We start from the raw sequence: 17,574 nt of genomic DNA, 5'->3' as shown, positions 1-17,574 counted from the left end.
GATCCAGCACACATGTGGTATGGGAAGATAGCTTCTTATCTCTCTACAGGGCAAATGAGCTATTAGATAATAGCTGATCAGATTTTGGAAGGTAACTCTGAGGGATCTACCAAATTTTTGAATGTGTATATCCTTTGACCCAGCAGTTCTACTTCTAGGACTTCTAGGACTCTCCCACAGAAATACTTGCACAGATGTAAGGGTTTTTCCTACAGCACTGTCCATAACAATACTTCACTGGAAATAACCTAAATGCCCATCAATGAGGGAATGGCTAATGGGGTGGCTCAGTCGGTTGAGAGTCTGCCTTCGGCTCAGGTCATGATCCCAGAGTCCTGGGATAGAGTCCTGCATTGGGCTCTCTGCTCAGCAGGGAGCCTGCTTCTTCCTCTCCATCTGCCACTCCCTGTGCTTGTGCTTTCTCTGTCAAGTGTATAAAATCCTTTTTTTTATTTTTTTTAAAGATTTTATTTATTTATTTGAGAGAGAGAATGAGAGAGAGAGCATGAGAGAGGGGAGGGTCAGAGGGAGAAGCAGACTCCCTGACGAGCAGGGAGCCCGATGCGGGACCCGATCCCGGGACTCCAGGTTCATGACCTGAGCCGAAGGCAGTCGATTAACCAACCGAGCCACCCAGGCGCCCGCAAGTGTATAAAATCTTTAAAAAAAAAAAAAAGGGACGCCTGGGTGGCTCGGTTGGTTAAACGGCTGCCTTTGGCCCAGGTCATGATCCCCGCATCCTGGGATCAAGTCCCACATCAGGCTCCTTGCTCAGCAGGGAGCCTGCTTCTCCCTCTCTCTCCCTCTGCTTGTGCTCTGTCAAATAAATAAAATCTTTAAAAAAAAAAAAAGAAGGGAATGACTAAATACTCCGACAAGTCCACAGATTAAAAAGCACTTAGTTATAGCTACCCCTTCGTGTGCTCACTCCACCCAACACTGTGCTTCCCGCAAGTTAACTCATTAAAGCCTCATCACAGCCTTAAGGAGGTATTACTGTTACCCCATATAGTCCAAAGAGCTTGGAAAATGCCAAATTTGAAAAGCTAGGGAGGTTTCTTCTCTCCCCAACTTTTCTGAACTTCTCTAACGGTGATATGTGCTATTCAACTCTAGAGAAGGCTAGAATCTGTATACTGTAGACTCTACAGCATTCCCCAAATCTAACTGGCCAGTTTCCTTAAAGCATCTCTCAGGACATCTCCCAATGCAAAAGTCACAGTGTGAAGTGCTGTTCTAAGGCAATAAAACAAAGAAAGTACCAAGTCCCCCTCATTCATTCAACATTTATGAAGTATCTACTATGTACCTTCAATAGTTCCTCTTAACAGGTAAGATGAAAGATTAAAGAAGCTACACAGGGGCCAAGTACCCTGGATACATGGCAGAGGCTCCAGGGGTTGTTTACTGAGTCCCTGTTACAGCCACGGGTTCTTAATACATTATCCCACTTAATCCTACCAATAAGGTAGCTGGTTTTAACCCTATTTTACAGATGAGGAAACTGAGGCTCAGGGTTGTTAAGTAACTTGCCCAAGGTCACATGACTTATAAATGGTTAGACTGGGAGACCATCTGAGGTCTGCCTGACCTTAGCAGCTGTATTCTATCAATGAAGGAATTCTGCTTCTCCCATCTGAAAGGGAGGACGGAGCCCTGACAGTGGCTAAGGACTCAGTTCAAAAACCGTAAGACTTTCAATGACAACTGTCCAATCCTACCTGTAGTCTCACATGGTAGAGAAAACCACAAAATCCAAAAAAACAGACATTTGAATGGAAAAAACTCACTCACTCTGTCCCTTCTGTTGTCTCTGTGGAAGAGACTGAAACATAGAACCCATCGAGGGCACTTGTGATAAGCACTGGGTGTTATATGTAAGTGATGAATCATTAAATTCTATTCCTGAAACCAATATTACACTGTATGTTAACTAGAATTTAAATAAAACCTTGAAACTAATTAATTAAAAAACCCCACAGAACCTATTAACATCTTCTTTTAATGCATTACTATGTGGAAGCAAGATGGAGGTTACTGGTGGGATGGGGGTGAGAGGTCAAGGATCATTTCAAAAGTCTCTGGAAACAAAGGTGACATGGCTCCTCTCCAGCCCAACTGAATTCTCCAGACTAAGCTGGTATTCACAGCAGGATGGCAATGAGGCTGTTCCCCAACTGAGACACCCAATAGATTTTGTCTCAATGATCAATGGGAAACAAGTACGTACTGTCTCGGGGGCTGCCTTAAATCCTTTGTGGATCCCGTTGGAATAAAGGCTTCGCTGACAAAACAGTACAAAGGAAAAAACACAATTCTAGTTTCTTTGCTTTGCAAGGTTGAAAAGGGATGATGGCACTTTTCTGTGGGAGGTGCAGGAAAAAGCAGAAGAGACTGCTGTGTCTGATGATGGCAGACCGACAGTAGGGACTCTAACTTGCAGGTCCTGGCAGCAGGAGTCAGGGCTGTGGACAGATCCACAAAGGGAGAACCCACGTCAGCCTGGTCCATGGCTCTGTCCATCCTCCCCCTTCAGAACTGGCCCAGGTTCTGCACATGGCCAGTGCTGACCTGATAGTTGTTAAAAGAAATGAAAAGGGGCCAATGAGCATCCCAGGGAGGCTTGGCTTGCTGACAGCTCTGTTATGTAACTCTTTAGCATTTGTCTCCTAAAGGAGTTTACTTATAGTGAAAATCATTTTCTTTGGAGCACACACAAAGCCATTTTCTCAGAGAAATCTCACCAGCCTAGAGGTTCTTTCTGGAGTGCTTCGAATGAGCAGCTCAACAAGATAATAGGATGTCTGCCACACAACAAAGGGCTGTATGACTTTAGAAGTCACAGCGTGAAAGCACAACCGGCAGAGCTATCCAAAATAGAAGTACCCCATTTCTCAAAGTTAAGTTTAGTCTAAGAAGAGGGATCAATGAAAGCAAAAGCGGCTAAAAATTTTAGACCAAAAGAATCACAGTAACATATAAACCCCTCCATTGTTAAATCTAGAAGGAAATCAAAGTGAACAAAACCCCAAAACTACTCTAGATGTCTAACTTCAGTGCTGCCCAGAGATTCTTCCTTCTCCAATAGAGGAGGCTATAGGGGGTTTTCTCCTCATCTGCAGGCACAACACAACATCTGGGGCCCTAGGTTCCCAGAACACAACCTCCTGGGGACAGATTTGTGTTGCATGCAACTGCCCAGGTGGAAGAAAGGGTGGGAAGCTTCTTTTGGGGGGATTAAAAAAAGCAACAGAGCTGCAGGGTCAGCTAATTAGACCACCACAGTTGCCGATAGCCCTATAGCGTTAAGCTTTGATGACACCCTTCCTTTTACAGGTGCTAAGCAACTACTCCCAACTTAAACTGCTACCCAGTGTGAGTGCTGGCTGCTGCTTTTCTCTGCAATATCTATTTCGCATATCTCTCTGCAGAGGGCCCAATGGGACTGATGATACAGAAATCGTATCCCTCTGAAGTTGTTTCACGTACAGGAAATTAAAGTGGAGGAGGAAAGGGAAGTAGTGAGAAGTGAAAACGCTTTTGCAAAGGCACCCAGAGCATGGATTTTTAAAAACCTCATTTCACTGTGGAAGATCAACTGCCCCTGGTTGACCTGCTACGGGTGACTAGCTCCTGTGTCCTTTCTCTGCAGTTATCTCTTAGATGTCAGTGCAAGAGATGTTTCATTCTCCCTACAGGAATGGGAAAAACCCTACAGTTCAGTCTAAAGGATCAGACTTGTGGATGCCACAGGGAAGACAGGTGCTTTCCCTGGCACTACTCAGCCATCACCATACACTGCATGCCTCCTAATGGAGGCCAAAGGCGCTAAGACCTTGTTTGATGGATCTGACTGTGTACATGAGCCACAACTGAAAGCGGACAGCCAATTCAGGCAAGAAAAAGCTTAGGGTTTGGATTCTATCTTTGGAAGTGACAGGACGCACATTAAAAAGCAATAATCAGGGGGAATTTTTGGTTTGGAAACTGCTCTGGCCAGTGTGATGAGTCACTTTTGCTAAGGAGAAAGCAGTCTGGGCTGGGATACCCCTCACTTTCAGCATTTACTGGCTAAGGAATGCCTGGAGGGGAGGGAAAGTCAAAATTAAAGAGGGGTACACCTGGAAGGACTGGTTTTGTCTTTGAAGAGCCACTGATGATGTCCTTACCTTAAATCTACCTTCCCACTTTGATCCTATAATCCCAGGACCAGTCCCTATTAATCTTACTTAAAAAAAAAAAAAAATCCTACTGACGCTCCTGCTTTCCCCTGCCACCAGACTTAAAGCAAAGAAACTGAACAATAGGGTGCCTGGGTGGCTCAGTTGGTTAAGTGACTGCCTTCAGCTCAGGTCATGATCCTGGAGTCCCAGGATTGAGCCCCATATTGGGCTCCCGGCTCAGCGGGGAGCCTGCTTCTCCCTCTGACCCTCTCCCATCTCATGCTCTCTCTCTCTCAAATAAATAAATAAACTCTTAAAAAAAAAAAAGAAACTGAATAATAAAGCCTGAAACAGAGTAGTTTTAGGTGTTCTAGAATTATAAAGAACTCTCTGATGAGAATCAGTGACATACTGGCTAGGACAAAGATGTAATGTAATCTAAGAGTGGAAAAATGAGGTCCTAGGAAGAAAATGGAAGGGGGGAAAACTCAGAAAAATCTTCCCAGCTAAAGACTGAATTTTAGCCACTGGAGTTAGTTAGGTGTAAGGAAAGTTCTCAACACTTTAAACTTGTGAGGTCTTCACATATCTAAATGTAGTTCTATGAACAAGAGATAAACAATCGTGGTGTTTTAAACTAATAAAAGTAATTTAAATCTATAAAAAATACATTAAGAAAATAAATATTGAATATATTTCAACTTTTCTCCAAGATCTCAAAATTGCTAATGATAACAATAATTATTTTATTTTTATCATTTTGATTTTTTAGGTAGACTTCATGGCCAACGTGGAGCTTAACTCACAACCCTGAGATGAAGAGTTGCATACTCTACCAACTGAGCCAGCCAGGTGCCCCAACAATAATTTTAAAAGAAAGAATACTGAACTTATGTTAGTTTACTTCATCTCTATGATCCAATTCCTCTCTTGAAAATGGGGACAGCAGCACTTGCTCTTCCACCTAGTTCACTCATTTCTTCTGATAGGGGACAATGTGGGAATGGAAAGCACACTAACAAGTATAAATACCATGGGGTTCTGGGGCACCTGGGTGGCTTAGTGGTTTAGGCATCTGCTCGGGTCGTGGTCCTGGGGTCCTGGGATCTAGCCCCACATCGGGCTCTCTGCTAAGTAGGGAGCCTGCTTCTCTCTCTCCCTCTGCCTGCTGCTCCCCCTGCTTGTGCTCTCTCTGTGAAATAAAATCTTTTTTTTTTTTAAGATTTTATTTATTTATTCATGAGAGACACAGAGAGAGAAAGGCAGAGGGAGAAGCAGGCTCCCAAGGAGCAGGGAGCCCGATGCGGGACTCGATCCCAGGACCCTGGAACCATGACCCGAGCCGAAGGCAGACGCCCAACCTTCTGAGCCAATAAAATCTTAAAAAAAATAAATACAATGGGGTTCCATTTACATGAAATTCTAGGATAAGAAGAGGCAAAACTAAACTTATGGTGGTAGAAGTCAGATCAGTGGATGCTTCTAGCTGAGAAGGACTGTCTTAAATGGGGCACAAAAGAACTCTAGAAGTGATGGAAATGATTTGCATCTTGATGCAGATACTGGCCAGACTGGTACACTTAAGAGCTGACATATCACTTGTTGTAAATCACAAAGATTTTACTTTTTTTTATCTGACAGAGACAGAGAGAGAGCACACAAGCAGGGGGAGCGGCAGGCAGAGGGAGAGGGAGAAGCAGGCTCCCCGCTCCATGGGACCTTGGGATCATGACCTGAGCTGAAGACAGACGCTTAACCAACTGAGCCACCCAGGTGCCCCAAATATTGAATTTTTAAAAAAAATAAAATAAAACCCAATGCTGAAGAAGAAAAATGGAAAACTGTATACTCTAGACGAAACAAAGCCTTTCTGAGTATGACATTAAATCAAGTCTTTAAAAATATGTGAGTTTGATTATATAAAAATTAAATTTTCCTGCATGGCCAAAAACATAAAAAAGACATATGATAGACACACACATAAATTTCTATCACATCTCAGACAAAAGCCTATTTTCCTTCATACATAAAAAGTACCTAAAAATAGGAGAACGGCAAAGGATGTAGTGTGTTCACAGAAAATGAAGAACAGTGGTTTAAGCTTACTTATAAGAGAAATTGATACTACAATGAAATACCATCCATCAGCTACTGGACTGGTAAAGACACAAAAGTCTGATGACATTCCATGTTGGTGCTGATGTGGGAAAACAGATACCCTTATATGATGCTAATAAGAGTCTAAATTGCTACAGCCTCTACACCAATTTGGCAACAGCTATCAAAATTGTAAAGGTGCTGACCCTTTGACCCAGCAAGTTTGCTTCTAGGAATTTCTTCTTCTTCTTCTTTTAAGGTTTTATTTATTTATTTGAGAGAGAGAGAGAGAACACGAGTGGAGGGAGGGGCAGAGACAGAATCAGAAGCAGACTCCATGCTGACTGTGGAGCCCGACGCCCATGACCACAAGATCATGACCTAAGCTGAACTGACTGAGCCATCCAGAAGCCCCTAGGAATCTATTCTATATGTACAAAAGCTATGTACATACAGTTATTCGTGTAGCATCCTTTGTAATAACAAACTATTGTAAACACCTTAAATGTCCTTCCATAGAGGGCTTGTTTAAAAATTATGGCACGACAGGGGCACCTGGCTGGCTCAGTCAGTACAGCATGTGACTCTTGATCTCTGGGTCATGAGTTCGAGCCCCACATTGAGTATAGAGATTACTTATTTTAAGAAAAAAGGAATTAAGGATGTCTGGGTGGCTCAGTTGGTTGAGCATCCAACTCTTGCTTTCGGCTCAGGTTGTGATCTCAGGGTCGTGAGACCAAGTCCATCAGATTCTGCAGTCGGTGCAGAATGTGCTTGTCCCTGTCCCTCTGCTCCTGCACCCCCCCCCACAGCTACACGTGCTCTCTCTCAAAATAAATAAAATCTTAAAAAAAATTTAAAAAGAAGAAAAAGTAAACAAGAAAAGATAATCTTTTCCTCCAGAAAAGAAGCCAGATTGCTAAAGGATGGGGTGAGAGACTGACCTTTCATCACTCACCAGCTTATGTCTTAGGAATTTTATATCCTGTGCATGTAGCACCTCTTTCAAATATAATACAGTTTAGAAAACAATGGGCGTCTCTCCAAAACACTGTTCCCAGCCCCATGCTTATCCCCAGTCTCAGCTCAAACACTGCTGCCTTACAGGAGCCTTCTCCAGACCCAGAGTGGCAGAGGCCTCTCTGACATTTGACTCAAGTCATATCGTGGACTTCTCCACATCCCTCCTCACGACTCTCATTTGGGATCTGTCCTATTTAATGCTGTCAACCCAGTAACTGGCACTATGCCTGGCACATTCCAGGAGCTCACCAAATGTTTGCTGACAAAATTAATGAAAAGACAGGTTCCCAGAGAAGCTACAAAACCAGGGGCCTATAAAAGATCGAGGTAAGAGGACTCCCTGATGAGACCAGTGAGTGACAATGGGGCAGACCAGGGACATAAACCTTTGTGGTTAACTTTCAACAAACATGGCAAGTCTGGTCCCAATGCCAAGATAGCTGCCAGGAAATCTAGCTTTGCTACCAACAGCTGTATGACCCAGGGCAAATCCCTCCACCTCTGGACCTTACTTTTTCTAACTGTCAAACAAGAGAATTCAACCAGATCAATGGCTTTCCAAGCCCCTTCTCACTTTTAAACTGTTTAAAACAAAAATAGAATTGCTCTGTTTGACCTTAGAGTGGAGGACTTAGAGCCTAGCTCATTCCACTATGCCCAACTCCCCCTCTTCACCAGGGGCCCTCAGACAATCCACAGTTCCACAGGACAACAGTTCCAGTCTATTAAATGACAGATAAACGCCCATATCTCACGTTCTACGATTCTCTGCTAAAGATGAGAAATCCATTTCCTCACCAATGAGTGTTCTTCCAGGGTATCAAACAAGAGGAAATGGGGCATGATCATTCTCTGAGCATGACAAAAGACATTTCCAAGGGACAAGAGAAAACAAATTCAGAATGCAGCCAGGGCTACCAAGCCTTATTAGGTCTTCAGTAGGAAGGAAAACAGTAACAAGCCAAACAATTCCCCAAATGGCCTGCCAATGGCCAAGGAAAGGACTTTTCTAGTCTCAGGGCAGTGATTCATGCCAGAGCAACCCATGCTCTGCACTCGGATGAGAGGCATAAAGTTGGTGGCGCTAGCACAGTGCACTGCATACCACTGGCACTTGGTGAATTAACAAGGGAGACAATCAGTATCGTGAGATCAGCCAGAGAAGCAGCTTTAGGAAAGGGAAAGGGAAAGGGGAAGGAGATATTTGGTAAGGTCTGATCCAGCTGTCAAGACTCATCTCTGATTTCAAGGATATCTGGGAAGGGAAAAATGAGCCCTAAAAGTCTGTTGGTGGCTTCCATCTTCAGTGCTGTTTAAAACTGTCACTGTTGGGCACCTGGGTGGCTCAGTCGGTTAAGCGTCTGCCTTTGGCTCGGGTCATGATCTCAGGGTCCTGGGTTCGAACCCTGCATGGGGCTCTCTCCTTAGTGGGGAGTCTGCTTCTCCCTCTCCTTCTGCCTATCCCCCTGCTCATGCCCTCACACTCTCTCAGATAAATTTTTAAAATAAAAAACAATAAAACTGTCACTGTTAAACTCTTGCCTGATGAAGAGCTGTTCAGAAACCTGCTCCAGGCACGTTAGCTCAAGGACAGTTAAGAATAAGCTAGGAAGAGTGAATAAAAGGGGTTAGAGTGGTGCTACTGTTTCTTCTTCATTTAGAACAGAAAAGCCAAACTTTAATCACCCCACATGTTTGCTGTTTCAGTTCTGTCTCAAAGGCACAGGTTGATTCACTGACAAATACTCCCCTACTCTGTGCCACACTCTGGATTATGTTCCTGCCCCATGAAGCCTAGAGTTTATAATAGAGACAGTGATTCTATTCACCACCCAGCAATTACTCACCACTGCTCACCTGACAGTCTCCTTTTCAAAAGGAAATGGTCCTCACAGGTAAGTCCTAAAGTTCACTTTATAGACAGGGGAACAGGTGAGGCCAACTTGAAGATTAAAAGGTGACTCAGCAGTAGAGAAAACCAGATTTCAGACTTTCTCTCTGAGACAACATGGCCACCAAACTCAGACAGATAGGTTCTTTCAAGTCGGTTTAATAACTATGAGAAAATAAGTTATGCTCTTTTTTGGGCTTGGCATGAAATTCAGAACAAAGGTGGCAGGGGTAGCAGTAATGGCAAACAGATATGCTCTATGGGCCAGACACTATGAAAAGAGCTTCACATTTAATCCTCACAATAATCTGTGGAAAAAGTATTGATAATATCACAAGTTTACAGATGAGAAAAGTGAAGCCCAGAGAGACCAGGGCATTTCTCCGGAGTTACACAGCTAGAAAATGGTAGCACTGACACTCTCTACCCTTGCCTCATAATGAGGCCCCACAGGTCCCACTCTGTCCAGCAAGGCAACTTCTCCTCCCTGAATGAAACCCTGGCAGAATCAGACACACTCCAACCTAAAGGATACATGAAATATGTTGCCACATATTCCTGCAGAATTCCTCGAACATTGAATTACAGGTATTTTAGGACCAGCCCATCCAGTTTGGACAACAGGAATGTCAAGTTTGGTAATGTGCCTAGTGAAAGCCTGTCTGGATGAGCCTGCCGAGTTATGGGTCTGGGATTTGGATGAAAAGTAGTTAGCCAAAATCAATCTCCTGAGACCCACTAGCAATTAAAGCCTCAAAATGAAAAGGAAGTAAAGACACGCACATGCCACATGCAAATGTGCTTATATTAGCACTGAGTCCTTAGAAACTAATTCTAGAATCCTGTGCCAGTTCTCAACTACCTACAGAAAGAAAGCTTGGAAAGATCTGCTGTCAAGAGAAAGAAAGGTTCCTTTGGACTTGTAAAAAGAAAGTAACAGGGGTTTCTTCTGAATAATACTTAAATTAATCAAGAGAAAGAGGCCAAAGACTAGAACGAGGCACCCTGAGAATTTCAGTTTTCCCATCTATACAATGAAACACTTTCTGAAGATCTGTCAAGTGTTGGAGTCATCCATTCAGCATGTGTAACAGTGTAGAGCACTGTCAACTCTGAGACCGGGACTGTGCCCCACACACGAGCATGCGCACAGCAGACAAAGGACAGTTTTCCCGCTGGGCTTTTACAGATGCAGAGGCCAAGAAGTGCAGGTGAATAGCAGAGCAATCATGCCTTCCATATAAGTACCACCACTGTTCAGAGGAGGGTTCTGAGACTGGGGGAATGTCTAGGGAAGCCCTCTTAGATAAAGAAGTGCTTTCCGGACAGGAAAAGATGGGTCACATTTGGAAAGGGAGGACTGAGGGTAACCTGGAGAAGACCCACAAGATGCCAGCATAACAGGGAACAAATAGAGACTAAACCACCAGCAACACTGACTGGCGCGCAGGCCCTGTGCTAAATGGTTTACAGCCCCTCTGTCATTTAATTCTCAAGGTAATCCACTTATAAATGAGGAATTAAAAATGCTGAGAGAGGAGTTACTTATCCAAAGCCAAAACAACCATGTGTGTTCAGGAGTTTGTGAGAATCCCTGCCTGGCTGAAGGCAAGGACTTGGAAGGGAAAGGAACAGATGAGGTTAGGCAAGGAAGGATGAGATTCAGCGATGGTCTTGGATTCGAGAGCGTGTTAGATCCTGCTGGCAGACGATGAGTGATCCTGTCAAATGACAAGTCTCACGCTGATGAGCATTTGACACTGCTTATCACTCCCTTTTCCTTGAAACAACTTTCTTCCCCCTGGATTCCAGGATGCTATGCACTCTGCTTTCCCCTCTACCCCACTGCCTGCTCCATCTCAGTCTCCTTTGTTGGTTCTTCCTCCTCTCCCTCTCCATTACTGGAGGGCCCCAGCATCAGGCCTGGTACCTTTTCCCCACCCCCACCCCCCATACTATCTCGCCTCTTTGATGAGCTCGTCCAGTGTCAAGGCTTTAAGTATCATCTACATGCTGACAACTCACAAGTTTACACCCCCCAGGCCCAACCTCTCCAGTGAACTCCCAGCTCATATATCCAAACTGCCGAATCAATATCTGAACTTGAATGTCTATACAGCTAACAGGCAGCTCAAACTTAACATGATAAAAACTGACCTCCTGCTTGTCCCCACCCCCCAACTGGCTCATCTGCAGTTTTCATGATCTAGTTCATTATCAACATCTTTAACAGGGTCTCAGGAGAAAACAACCTCAGTTACCCTTGACAACACACACACTCTCTCATATTCCACATCTAATCCATCAGCAAATCCTATGGGATCTACCTTCAAAATGAATCCGGAATCCATAAAGTGGTTATTCACCAGCTCCATCACTTCCACCATGCTCCAAACCACCATCACTTTTTTTTTTTAAGATTTTATTTATTTGGCAGAGAGAGAGAGCGAGAGAGAGAACACAAGCAGGGGGACTGGGTGAGGGAGAAGCAGGCTTCCCGCTGAGCAAGGAGCCTGATGCGGGACTCGATCCCAGGACCCTGGGATCATGACCTGAGCCAAAGGCAGATGCCTAATGACTGAGCCACCCAGGCGCCTCCCACCATCACTTCTTATTGGGATTGCTACCAAAGCTGCTTCCACACTGCTCTCAACAACCCATTTCAGCAACAGGCAGAACGATCCTATTACAGTCGAAGTCAGACAGTGGTACTCCTCCGTCCAATCCTCCCAACGGTTCCGTGTCTCACCTTGGAGTAAAAGCCAAAATCTCTCCCATGGCCTCATGGACTATGAGCTCATATGAGACACACACCCCTTCTGTCTCTCTTTCACACACATACACACCACCCATTACTTCTTCGAACTCTTCTCCCACTGTTTTCTCTATCATTCCCTCAGTTCCAGCCATTTGGGGCCTCTGCTGATCCTTGAACACAACAGGCACATTTCCACCTCAGGGCCTTTGCACATGCTGTTCACGTTGCCAGGGAGGCTCCTTCTCCAGATAGTGCCATGGCTCAGTCCTTCACCTCTTTCAAATTTCATTCAAATGTCACCTCCTCTGACCACTTCATTTAAAATTCTGCACATCCCCAACCAATCCCCCCAACTCCCTATCCTTCTTTTTTTTTTTTAAGATTTTATTTATGGGCGCCTGGGTGCTCAGTTGGTTAGGCGACTGCCTTCAGCTCAGGTCGTGATCCCAGGGTCCTGGGATTGAGCCCCGCATCAGGCTCCCTGCTCAGCGGGAAGCCTGCTTCTCCCTTTCCTACTCCCCCTGCTTGTGTTCCCTCTCTCGCTGTGTCTCTCTCTGTGTGTCAAATAAATAAATAAAATAATCTTTAAAAAAAGATTTTATTTATTTGACAGAGAGAGCACAAGTAGACAGAGAGGCAGGCAGAGGGAGAGGGAGAAGCAGGCTCCCCGCTGAGCAGAGTGCCTGACACGGGGCTCGATCCCAGGACCCTGGGACCATGACCTGAGCTGAAGGCAGACGCCTAACCGACCGAGCCCTCCAGGTGCCCCCCAACTCCCTAACCTTTTTCTCCTTTTGTATTTAAGATACTTATCACCAACATACTATAAAATATATTTATATTGTCTATTTTTTCTCCTTCCATAATGTGCTCCATGAGGACAAAGATTTTGTCCATTTTATTCACTATTGTATCCCTAGCTCCTTGACTGTTACCTGACAAACAGTAGGTGCTCAATAAATGTCTGAATGATTAGTGCTCAACTCTCTTCTTGGGGAAATTTCAAGTTTTGTAAACCACCCTCAGCTAGAGACCAGCTTCCCCATGTTCCATTCACAGGGTTTGCCAGCATCAGACGTGCATCTGATCTGGTTGTCAAGCTAATTTGATAAAATTGAAGTTGAAAATGTCAGACCCCCTAGCCCATTTTAGAGCCAATAAATAAATGGAAAACAATAAAGAAAAGAGAGAAGGGCAAAGGGCAGAAGATCAGGCGGCAACAACTCTGATGGGAGAAAGGTCAAGGCCACCTCTTTCAGTGAGGCCAGATCACCGTCCCCTGCTTCCACAGGCATCAGCTCAGAGACTAAAGCTGCTGGAGGTGGGGATGCAAATGCTGGGGGCAGGGGGTCTGACACAGCTGTGATGTGAACACAGACAGGCCCTTCCCTCCGCCTATAACCCTCTAGGCCCACAGGCCCTCTGTGTCAAGCTCTTCATTGCTTTTGTACTTAAGGAGCCTTCTGCCTGGATGATCCTCTCCAGCTTCTAGAGTGGCTGCTCCAACTTATCCTTCAAATCTCGGCTCAGATGACATCATTTCAAAGATACCATCTCTGGGGTGTCTGGGTGGCTCAGTCGGTTGGGCGTCTGCCTTCGGCTCAGGTCATGATCCTGGAGTCCCGGGATCAAGCCCTGCATCGGGCTCCCTGATCACTGGGGAGTCTGCTTCTCCCTCTGCCCCTCACCCCGCTCATGCTCTCTCTCACTCTTTCTCTCAAATAAATAAAATCTTAAAAAAAAACACAAAAAACCCACAAAGATACCGTTCCTGTACTAAGTACGTATTTTCCTGCTGTCGCCCCACCCCCATTCCTATTCATATGTTTGCTGAGCACCTCCCATGTGCCATAAACAGGTCTACATGCTAGGGATACAGCAGTGAATGAATCAAACAAAAATCCTTCCCTTCATGGAGCATACATCCCAATGGCAGACAGAGACCACAGGCAAGATAAATAAGTACAATAGGTACTATCTCAGATAGTGATAAATGCTATGGAGAAAGAGAAAACAGGGAAGGAGGATAGGGAGTGTGGAGGAGGGGAGGAAAGGAGGTTAAAATTTAACCAAATGGCCACCTTGAGAAGGTGACAGGACACTGTCTCAACATCCAGCCACTGAGCTTCATTCAGAGAATGAAGACCACAGAAGCAGACTCACTGGCTAATGAAATTTTGTCATTCCACTCTCAATATGGTTAAGACCCTAAAAACAATTAGGTGTGGCAAAAACTATGTGTCACCCAAGTCTATTCCTTTACAGAGCTCTGCTTTAACGAATGTTTTCAGTGCTGAAAATGAATGATGGAGGACTGCTTTTAAAGCTTTGAGACCTTACTTTCAAATCTACCATCTTCCAGCTCAAGTCCACAGAGGAGACGGTAAACCTGGGAGAGCAGTCACTAAGGTGGGCATTCTGGCTGCTGATGGACTCTGGGCATTCTGGACTCAACCAGCCTCTTACCTTAATGAGAAGAGGTCTCCCAACTTTGGGGAGACCCTCTTAATGGAGGTAAGAGGTCAAGCCCAAGGCTAAAGACCCCAAAAGCATGAGGCTTGGAAGTCTAAAACCACAGCCAAGCCCCTCCTCAGCAACATTAAAAAACAGGAGACAATCCAAGAATGAGGTGTTGGGAAAGGGAAGGTGGCCACAGCAGGTGTGACAGGGGCTCTCCAGAGGCCTACACAACTTAACAGGCACAGGCATTCCACTGCTGTAAACTGAGAATTGTAATGTCACATACCTGAGGGATTTGTGAGGCTAACACAGGTCAATACAGGGGCGCCCGGGCGGCTCAGTCAGTTAAGTGTCTGCCTTTGGCTCAGGTCACGATCCTGGAATCCCGGGATTGAGCCCCAAGTCGGGTTCCCTGCTCAACAGGGAGTCTGCTTCCCCCCTCTTGTGCTCTCTCTCTCTCACTCTCTCTTAAATAATAAAATCTTTTTAAAAATTTTATTGTTATGTTAATCACCATACATTAATTTTTATTGTTATGTTAATCACCATACATTACATCATTAGTTTTTGATGTAGTGTTCCATGATTCATTGTTTGTACATAACACCGAGTGCTCCACGCAGAATGTGCCCTCTTTAATACCCATCACCAGGCTAACCCATCCCCCCACCCCCCTCCCCTCTAGAACCCTGTTTGTTTTTCAGAGTCCATCGTCTCTTAAATAATAAAATCTTTTTTTTTTTTTTTAAAGATTTTATTTATTTATTTGAGACAGAGAGAATGAGAGAGAGAGAGCACGAGAGGGGAAAGGGTCAGAGGGAGAAGCAGACTCCCCGCCGAGCAGGGAGCCCGATGCGGGACTCGATCCAGGGACTCCAGGATCATGACCTGAGCCGAAGGCAGTTGCTCAACCAACTGAGCCACCCAGGCGCCCAATAATAAAATCTTTTAAAAAATAAAATAAAACAGGTCAATACATACAAAGCCTTCAGCAGCGCCCCAAGTGGCCTATTGCTATAGGCTGGCCACTATGACTATTACATAGGGAGAGTGGTTACCACCAGCACCTCCTCACTGTTCCCCAACCCCAAGTCTCTGGGAGGCCCTGAAGCACTGTGGTGGTGCCTGTTGAAATGTAAGTCAGATCTCAGAACTCCTGCTCAAAACCCTCTAGCAGCTCCCACCTCACTCAGAGTAAAAGCCAGGGTTCTCATCTTGACCTGGAAGCCCCCTCCATTCTCCTCTGACCTCATAACCCACTGCCCTGCTCATTGCTCACTCAGCTTCCCTGCCGTTCTCAAACAAGCCAGGGACACTCCTACTCTCCACTATCTTGGGCCTGGAAGGCTCTTTCCCCAGACAATGTCACTCTGGTGGCTGTCGGGGTGGTAGCAACAAAACCAGAGTAGTTAATCCTATCACTGGTCAGACTTCTCCCTATCCCTCTGGAGTCATATGAGGATGGACAGGAAAGTGCTTTGAATTCCCTCTTCCTAGTAATCAAAGAATTGTAACAAGTCAATGCAACATTCATTCATTCGCTGAGCATTTTCTGAGCACCTATGTGCCAGACATTTCACTAAGTGCTAGAGACACAGACAGTTAAGACAAGTCCTCCCCAAGGATTAAGAGCTGTTTACTTAGAAGCCAGCCAAGTAAACAATGACAAATCCTCCTGAGCAGTGCCACTGGACACTGAGGAGGTTCAGGCCTGCAAGGTGAGAGAGATGATCAGACAGGAAGCTCCAAGTAGTGGTCCAGCAAAGAGGCATGTGTGACAGGAAATGGTGTTCAAGCAGAGAATAGCACAAAACAAAGACACAGAATGTAAAAAGAGTTGAGAGTTCCAGAAGTGGCTGAGTTTGAGTTTGACTGGAGCGTGGGAAGAGATGGAAGTGGAGAGTAGGAGAGATGAGGCAGGAGAGCCAGGCAGGAGTCAGCCCAAAAGGCCTTGAAGGCCATGATAAGGAATGTGAATTTTAGTCTGAGGGCAAAAAGGAGTCACTGATGGATATTCAAGCAGGATTATTTTTTAAAGGATTCCCCAAGTGCTCAAGTGATATTTTCTCTCTGGTGTTATTTGTTCCTCTCTGTGTGAAGAGAAAAACAAAACACACTAAAACCATTTCTGGGCTGTAATCATGTATCAGTGACCTATCTCAGGCAAAAAAAAAAACCTGTTCAGAAAAAGAAACATCTACATGTAACAGATGCCCTCTCAATCTTTCATAATTACACTAAAATGCAAAACTCATACCCAAGCCATGTTTGCTCACTGTCAGCATGTCAGGCTTTGGTGCCAGGCATGGGGGGTTTTCTGGGAAGTGAGCAGTCAAGACATGCAACAGCTTCAGAGGATGACCAGCAAAACATGAAAGTCCAAGTCCAAAGCCAGTAGGACCAACAGACTAAACTTGTTCTGAAACACTTTTAGGAAGTGAAACGAGAAGGGTGGGAGCAGTCCTGTGTACGTAAAGGTCTCTGTTTGCAGAAGGAAGTAATACCCCACAAACCCGGGTTGACAGCCTTCCTCAGACAGAGGCTCCCAGTAGGCATCAACTGCCTAGGGTCAAGGCAACCAACCACAGTAACAGTCTCTGCACAAATTTCCTTATCTAATCCCCACACACACCAGTGTTGGGGTGGGGGGGATAAGGAGAAGGTGGTGGTATTATTTTAGAGCTGAAGTAAATGAGGCCAAGCCTAAGTAAGTTGTCCAGCTCACACTATCAGGAAGCTGCTGAGCTGGGTTCAGAACCCAGGGTTGACTCATGGGGAGTCCGGCAGTGCTTTTTCCACTACACCTCTGAGCCCTTCAGGCCGCTCAGGATGAAGCCTCTGCTCAACGCATACTCAACAGATAATCTCTCCACAACCTCTGAGGGATCTGATTCTTTGAGAACTACTGAAGCTACTCTTTATGACAGTTTTTAAGAGGATGGAGGAGGCTGGTGGGCTCAACTCAGGACAGGGAGCCAGATGCTCTGAGCTTTGCTCATGTTCCCACCATCTGTGACAAGTCACTTCATCTCAAATCCCCCCTTGGAAGGATGGGGATAAGGTGACAATATTAAGTTTCTGTTAATTCAATGGAACGAGAAGAACAGATCATAGAGTTTAAAAAAAGGTACTACAGGGCACCTGGGTAGCTCAGTCGTTAAGCATCTGCCTTCGGCTCAGGT

The 17,574-nt window shown here is 45.1% G+C and overlaps 1 protein-coding gene across 1 annotated transcript in view; it reads right to left on the bottom strand.

Annotated features, from left to right (window-relative positions):
* AP1B1 (adaptor related protein complex 1 subunit beta 1) overlaps positions 1-17,574 on the bottom strand; it is a 53,769-nt gene that overhangs the window by 34,250 nt on the left and 1,945 nt on the right. The gene's annotated exons all lie outside the window — the stretch shown is intronic.

This window comes from Eumetopias jubatus, unplaced genomic scaffold, assembly GCF_037043125.1.
Source record: "Eumetopias jubatus isolate StellerSeaLion01/CBP00866 unplaced genomic scaffold, mEumJub1_p1.0 scaffold_16, whole genome shotgun sequence".
NCBI classification, from domain to species: Eukaryota; Metazoa; Chordata; class Mammalia; order Carnivora; family Otariidae; genus Eumetopias; species Eumetopias jubatus.
This window is presented reverse-complemented; position numbering and strand designations above follow the sequence as displayed.